The sequence below is a fragment of the Passer domesticus genome, chromosome 21 (assembly GCF_036417665.1).
Source record: "Passer domesticus isolate bPasDom1 chromosome 21, bPasDom1.hap1, whole genome shotgun sequence".
Lineage (NCBI taxonomy): Eukaryota > Metazoa > Chordata > Aves > Passeriformes > Passeridae > Passer > Passer domesticus.
This window is the reverse complement of record NC_087494.1, coordinates 1,739,031-1,745,092: the sequence shown is the minus strand read 5'-3', so window position 1 is coordinate 1,745,092 and position 6,062 is coordinate 1,739,031. Positions and strand designations below refer to the sequence as shown.

General features: G+C 52.9%; 1 long non-coding RNA gene across 1 annotated transcript; it reads right to left on the bottom strand.

The window, feature by feature from the left end:
- Positions 1-257: 257 nt before the first annotated feature.
- On the bottom strand, positions 258-4,701 carry LOC135284835 (uncharacterized). Its single transcript, XR_010349954.1, has 3 exons — positions 4,582-4,701; positions 3,238-3,337; positions 258-1,205 (listed from the first exon to the last, which is right to left on the bottom strand). It is a non-coding gene; the product is annotated as an uncharacterized LOC135284835 (long non-coding RNA).
- Positions 4,702-6,062: the final 1,361 nt, after the last annotated feature.

Here is a 6,062-nt window from a genome sequence, read left to right as displayed (position 1 = left end):
AGGGGGGGGAAAGTGGAGATGAGGGCTCTGACTTAGGGACCACCCAGGAGATGAAAGAGGCTTGAGCTGCTGCTGAGCTCTGCAGCCTCAGCTGGTGCCTACATCACATTTGAAGCCTGTGATGATCCCCCAGCCTGACCACGCTGCAAATTACTTCAGTGGGATTTGGGACCCCGGGCACTGGGATCTGGTCTCATCCCTCCCCTCACCAAAGATGTGTTTACATGTGAGAAATCATCCCCAGGGATGACCACGTAGTGTTTTCATCGATTTTTAATACCTCTTGTTTACCTGTTTCCAAATTGCAGGAGTCATTTTTATTTCTTTGCTGCTACATTTTCCACAAAAGCTTTGCTAAAAAAAAAAAATAAAATCAAAAATTGTCTTTGAAACAGATATCGAGCATGTTTTGTTTCCTGACAACCACACGTAGAGATTCAATTTGTACATGCTCCTCTGTGGATATGTCATACTGTGATTGCTCACACATTAACTGACACAGCAGAGCTGGGTGGGAGATATTTTATCTGTTCCTCAAGAATTTCAGAGACTAATAAAAACACCAGTGGATCTAAAAGAGACCTTGATGTTTCGTAATATGTAAGACAAAAGGGTTTCCTGTTTAATTAGTCAAAATGTTAGATCAAAAAAGATGCCTTCGATTTTGAAATGAGTCAGTACTGAAACTTATAACTATTTTCTTCTCCCAGTTTAAAAGGATTTCAAATAGGGAGAATGAAAAGAAGAACTTTGGGACAATGAATTTTTGTCTCACAAATGAGCTGCACCAAACTGAACATTTTCCCAAGTCAAAAGCTGTGACCCTGATCCAGCTGCTCTTGCACAGGCATCACCCCAAACACTCCTCTCCTCACAAAACTGGCTCATTTCCTCTAGAAAATACAGATAACAACCAACTTCCACACACTGTGTGTAGACAGAGAGTAAACTTGCACTGCCTATTATCCTGCATGTAGGGACATAACACTCCCCTTGATCTCCACTCCAGAGAGAAGGGAAATTCCGCAGTTTCAGAGCCTTTGTTATTATCTTGAGAGGCAGGGCAGCAGCCAGAGGGAGCATCCAGCAGGAGAAGACAGAGGCAGGGTTTCTGAGACAGGGCACAGCAGCTGATGTGCACTAGGTCTGTGAAGCTGAGCTGGAGAGCTCCCAGCAGCCAAGCTTTCATCTGCCCATCAGCATGCCTGCAGTGGGAATTGCAGCGTCAGAAAAACCAAAAGAAAAGAGAGAAAAAGAAGAAAAAAAAGTAATTATCAAACCCCACATTCACGTTCATGTTGCGAGCACGAGGCTTGCCCCAAACACAGATCTGTGAGCAGCGATTTTCAGAGCAGGGCAGCGTGAGTTAGAGTTGTGGTTTGATCCCTCTGTGGGCTGTTTGTTGAAGAGCTGGACTCTGATCCTTGTGGCTCCCTTACAGCTCAGGATGTTCTGTGATTCTCAGCCAGATTTGCCCCGGCTGCAGCATGGGCTGCCCTGTGGTGAGCGGGGTGCCTGACCCCTGCCCTCTGCCCTGTGCTGGCTGCTCACACCTGGGGGCACAACCCCATCCCTCCCCTGTTGAGAGCTTTGTAACAAGCTGGCTCCGAGCTAAAGGTCACAGTGAGATTAATTTGACCGAGACAGAGAATGAGGGGAGTTGCCATTCCAATTAAACTGTGTGTCCTTGTCCCACGGATGAAGTAATGCACAAAAACAGGTGGTAAAGCAAAACAGCTTGGGAAAGTAGTAGTAGTTGCACCAAAACAGTACGTTGATAGCTGATAACTAATTAGCCAGTGGTGAGCGGGGATTTTGCACTATGCATGAGCTAATTAAAAGGTGTATAATAATTGGCGATTCGGGAATAAAGACGAGACTTGTAGATCATCATCTGGTGAGCGAGTCTTCCTTCTCCGTCACTCCCCTTTGCACACCAGCCCCCCCACCCCAGGAACTGCACTGACCAGACCCTGACCACCATTGCTCTCACCCCCCTAGACCTGCCTGAGCCTCAGGCACACATCTGACACATTCCTGGTGCCCTCACCCCTCCCTGCCATCCCTCTGCAGCTCACAGCCTCATTTCTGCCTTTTGCTGCATTCCCTGGCAGCTCAGCAGCACCAAGACCTTCCTGCTCCTCTCACTGCTCCACCTGACCCCACTTTCCACGCACACAAAGCCCAGGGGCTCTGCTGCAGCCACGGGAGCCAGGGATGCTGGCTGGAGGGGCAGGCAGGGGTGGGGAGAGAGTGGAAAATGTGGTTTTGAAGGGAAGCTGGGCTGTGGGGTTCACTGGATGATGAATGGTGGCACCTGGGTGCTCAACCACGTCCTGCTCTGCCCCTGCCCAGCACAAGGAATGCTCTTGCAAGGCTGTTTAAATGACAAATGATGTTATGTATTTAACAGACAATAACACCCACCCGTGGCTGGCTCATCCTCCCCATTTATTTCCCCCTTGCAGGGGAAAGAGAACTGCTCCAGCTTTCGCCTCCTTATGGGGAAGGAGGGGCCCTCTCCATCCACTGAGCTGCAGAAACAACTCAGTAATGAAAATAACAAGAGTCACATCCTCCACCAGCACCACCTCTGTGTGCTCCAGCAAAGTTTTTGGTGCTCTGTTGATTCACACCAGCCGCGGCTCTACTTCCTGCAGCACAAAATCATTAAAGCTGGCAAAGCTTTCTGAGGTCATTGGATTAACCCAGCAGCACCAGGTTCACCCCTAATGACATCCTCGTGCCCACCCCCTCCCCAGCAGCCTGTTCCAGCCTGACCACCTGTTCTGTGCAGAAATTTTCCTTAATATCCAACCTAAACCTCCCTTGGCACACCTTGAGGCTATTTTCTTTGGTCCTGTCACTTATTACTGACAGAAAAAAGAGACCCCCACCTGGCTACAACCTCCTTTCAGGCAGCTGCAGAGAGCAATGAGGTCTGCCCTGAGCCTCCTTTTCTCCAGGCTATCACAAAACCGCCAGTGAAAATGTCTGTATTGGGTTCAGACATGAGATAAAACCCACCAGGGACAGGGGCAGAGCTGCTGAGAGGGAAGAGTGATGTCCCATCTGCGCTGCAAATTGAGAATGAAAAGGAAAAGAAACTCAGAGAGGCCTGCCTCTCACTGTGCTGGGGTGGATCTCGGAATATTTATCAGCCATCATCTCCCCGTGGGAAAGGAGTAGTGGCATTCCCACAAAATAAAAAAAAAAATGAATGATAAATCAATAAACCTGGCAAAGCTGTCAGGATCTTCCTCCAAGGAGTGGAGCACCACCAGCAGCTTCACCTGGCTCAGGGTGAGGAGGGCCAAGCATGGAGCTACCTCAGCATCTGAAACAACATCCCAGAGTCGAAAAGAAAAACACATTTTGTGGGCATATATGAAAATTTGACCTGAATTTCAAGGTCATGTGGTAAATTAGCAAGAAGACCCAGACGATCCCTCTCCCCCTACCAGGCACGGCCTCCCATAACCATTTGTGCAATTGCCTGATTTCCCAGAGTGACTTATAGATGCTCTTGTAAGCAGATCCAGTCAATATATTTATTTTCCTTTTGATATACAGCTACAATAGGAAGCCATGCATGAAGTTTATTAAACCTGGCTAATTTTCTATCAGTTCTGCAAAAATATCGATTCTATGCATTCAGCTGTCTGGCTCAGACTCAACCTGGAAAGAGAATCATTTAAAAACAACACAAAGAAGCATCCAATTCCTCTGAAACAACACTAATCTGAGCCTGCAAAGTGTCCCCATCCTCACGGGCAGAGCCCTTTGATCTGAGCCAAAGACAACTGTGTTATTTAAGTTATTTAGGAGCCATTTGCAAACGGGTAGATTAAACAAGGCTTCCTTTTTTTAAAAAAAAAAAATTCTCTTTTTTTTTTTTCCCCCTAAAGGGTGGGTGGGGAAAAAGTAACAGCTTTACAGTAGCAGTAAAACATCCAAATTTTTTTTTTTTTTCATCTGACAGAGTTAGATTCTTCAGGTTACATGGGCAGGAAAGCAGCACAGAGGGCTCTGCTGCTGCCAGGGCCAGGTGGGGACAGAGCCCCTCTGCTGTGCTGAGGTTTTGCTGAGCCAAGAGCAGGGCTGGCTGCAGGGCAGGGTCCTGGCACACGGGGGAAGCAGGAGGAGCTGCCTCAGGGATGCATCAGCAGCGTGCAAACCTCACGGGTGTGTGAGCATCCTCCTCAGGAGGGTACCAGCACTGTCTGTGCTGGCCAGCAACACCTCTGGAACCAGCTTTTGCAGGTGGCTGGTTCTGGAGAGCACAAGTCCTGTCCAGCAGGCAAGTCTAAGCCTTAATCCTTGTTTCTGCACCTTTTTCAGAGAATTTTAAATCCCAGAATAGTTTGCTTTGGAAGGAATCTTAAAGATCATCCAGCTCCAACCCCCTGCCATGTGCAGGGAGATTTCTCATTTGCATAATAAAATCAGAGTTTTCTACCTTTAATTCTTCGAGCTTAACTGCTCTTCTGCACAAACAAACTGTTATCGTGCCCAAACTACGGCGGGAACCAGCAATAAATATAAAGATGCTATCAAAGCCAACACGGCACCGTGTTTTACCACATCAGCCTCAGGGAGCCTGCCCTGGCATCCACACATCAGGCCAGCTTTCAGCGACTTCCTTGGGTTCAGCTTCACCTGCTGCTTCCCCTGTGCCCAGGCTGCTCCAGACCAGCTGCGGAGCATCATCCTACAAGACACAACATATGCACGAGTAAACAAATTAAGGCCATCTCCAAAACAACAGGGTCCTGGCTTCCCGGAAGGGCTGCGAGAGAAACTCAATCAGCAGCAGCGGGTGGAACGGTGATGGGGAGGAGATGGAGCTTGCTGGGGGAGGCGATGCTCGGGGATGGCAGCACAGCACGCGAGGAGGCGGCGATGGCACGGGAGAGGGCACGGGCACAGCCCGGGACAGCGCCGGTGTGCTGGGCACGGGACAGCCCGGGACAGCGCCAGTGTGCCCGGGATAGCTCCAGTGTGCCCTGCACGGACACAGCCCGGGACAGCCCCGGTGTGCCCGGGACAGCCCCGGTGTGCCCTGCACGGACACAGCCCGGGACAGCGCCGGTGTGCCCGGGACAGCCCCGGTGTGCCCGGCACGGGACAGCCCGGGACAGCCCCGGTGTGCCCTGCATGGACACAGCCCGGGACAGCGCCGGTGTGCCCGGGACAGCCCCGGTGTGCCCTGCATGGACACAGCCCGGGACAGCGCCGGTGTGCCCGGCACGGGACAGCCCGGGACAGCTCCGGTGTGCCCGGGGCAGCCCCGGTGTGCTGGGCACGGGCACAGCCCGGGACAGCCCCGGTGTGCCCGGGACAGCCCCGGTGTGGCCGGGACAGCGCCGGTGTGCCCGGGACAGCCCCGTGTGCCCTGCACGGACACAGCCCGGGACAGCCCCGGTGTGCCCGGGACAGCCCCGGTGTGCCCGGCACGGATCAGGAGCGCACGGTGCCACAGCCCCGCCGGCCCCGAAGACCTCGGGTTTGCCTGGCACAGGCAGGAGCTCGGGTTTGCCTGGCACAGAGCAGAGCTCGGGTTTGCCTGGCACAGGCAGGAGCTCGGGTTTGCCCAGAGCAGAGCAGAGCTCGGGTTTGCCCGGCACAAGCAGCAGCTTGGGTTTGCCCAGAGCAGTGCAGAGCTCGGGTTTGCCCGGGACAAGCAGCAGCTCGGGTTTGCCTGGCACAGAGCAGAGCTCGGGTTTGCCTGGCACAGGCAGGAGCTCGGGTTTGCCCAGAGCAGTGCAGAGCTCGGGTTTGCCCGGCATAAGCAGCAGCTCGGGTTTGCCTGGCACAATCAGGAGCTCGGGTTTGCCTGGCACAGAGCAGAGCTCGGGTTTGCCCGGCACAAGCAGCAGCTCGGGTTTGCCCGGCACAGAGCAGAGCTCGGGTTTGCCCGGCACGGAGCTGCTGCGGGCAGAACAAGGAGCCGAGCGGGCTCACTGGGCTGGCCAGAGCCGGTTCCTCGGGCTCGCTGAGCCTGCCCGGCTCCCTCTCCAGGGGCTCGTGAAGAGGATGAGCTGGCAGCGGTGCAATCAGGA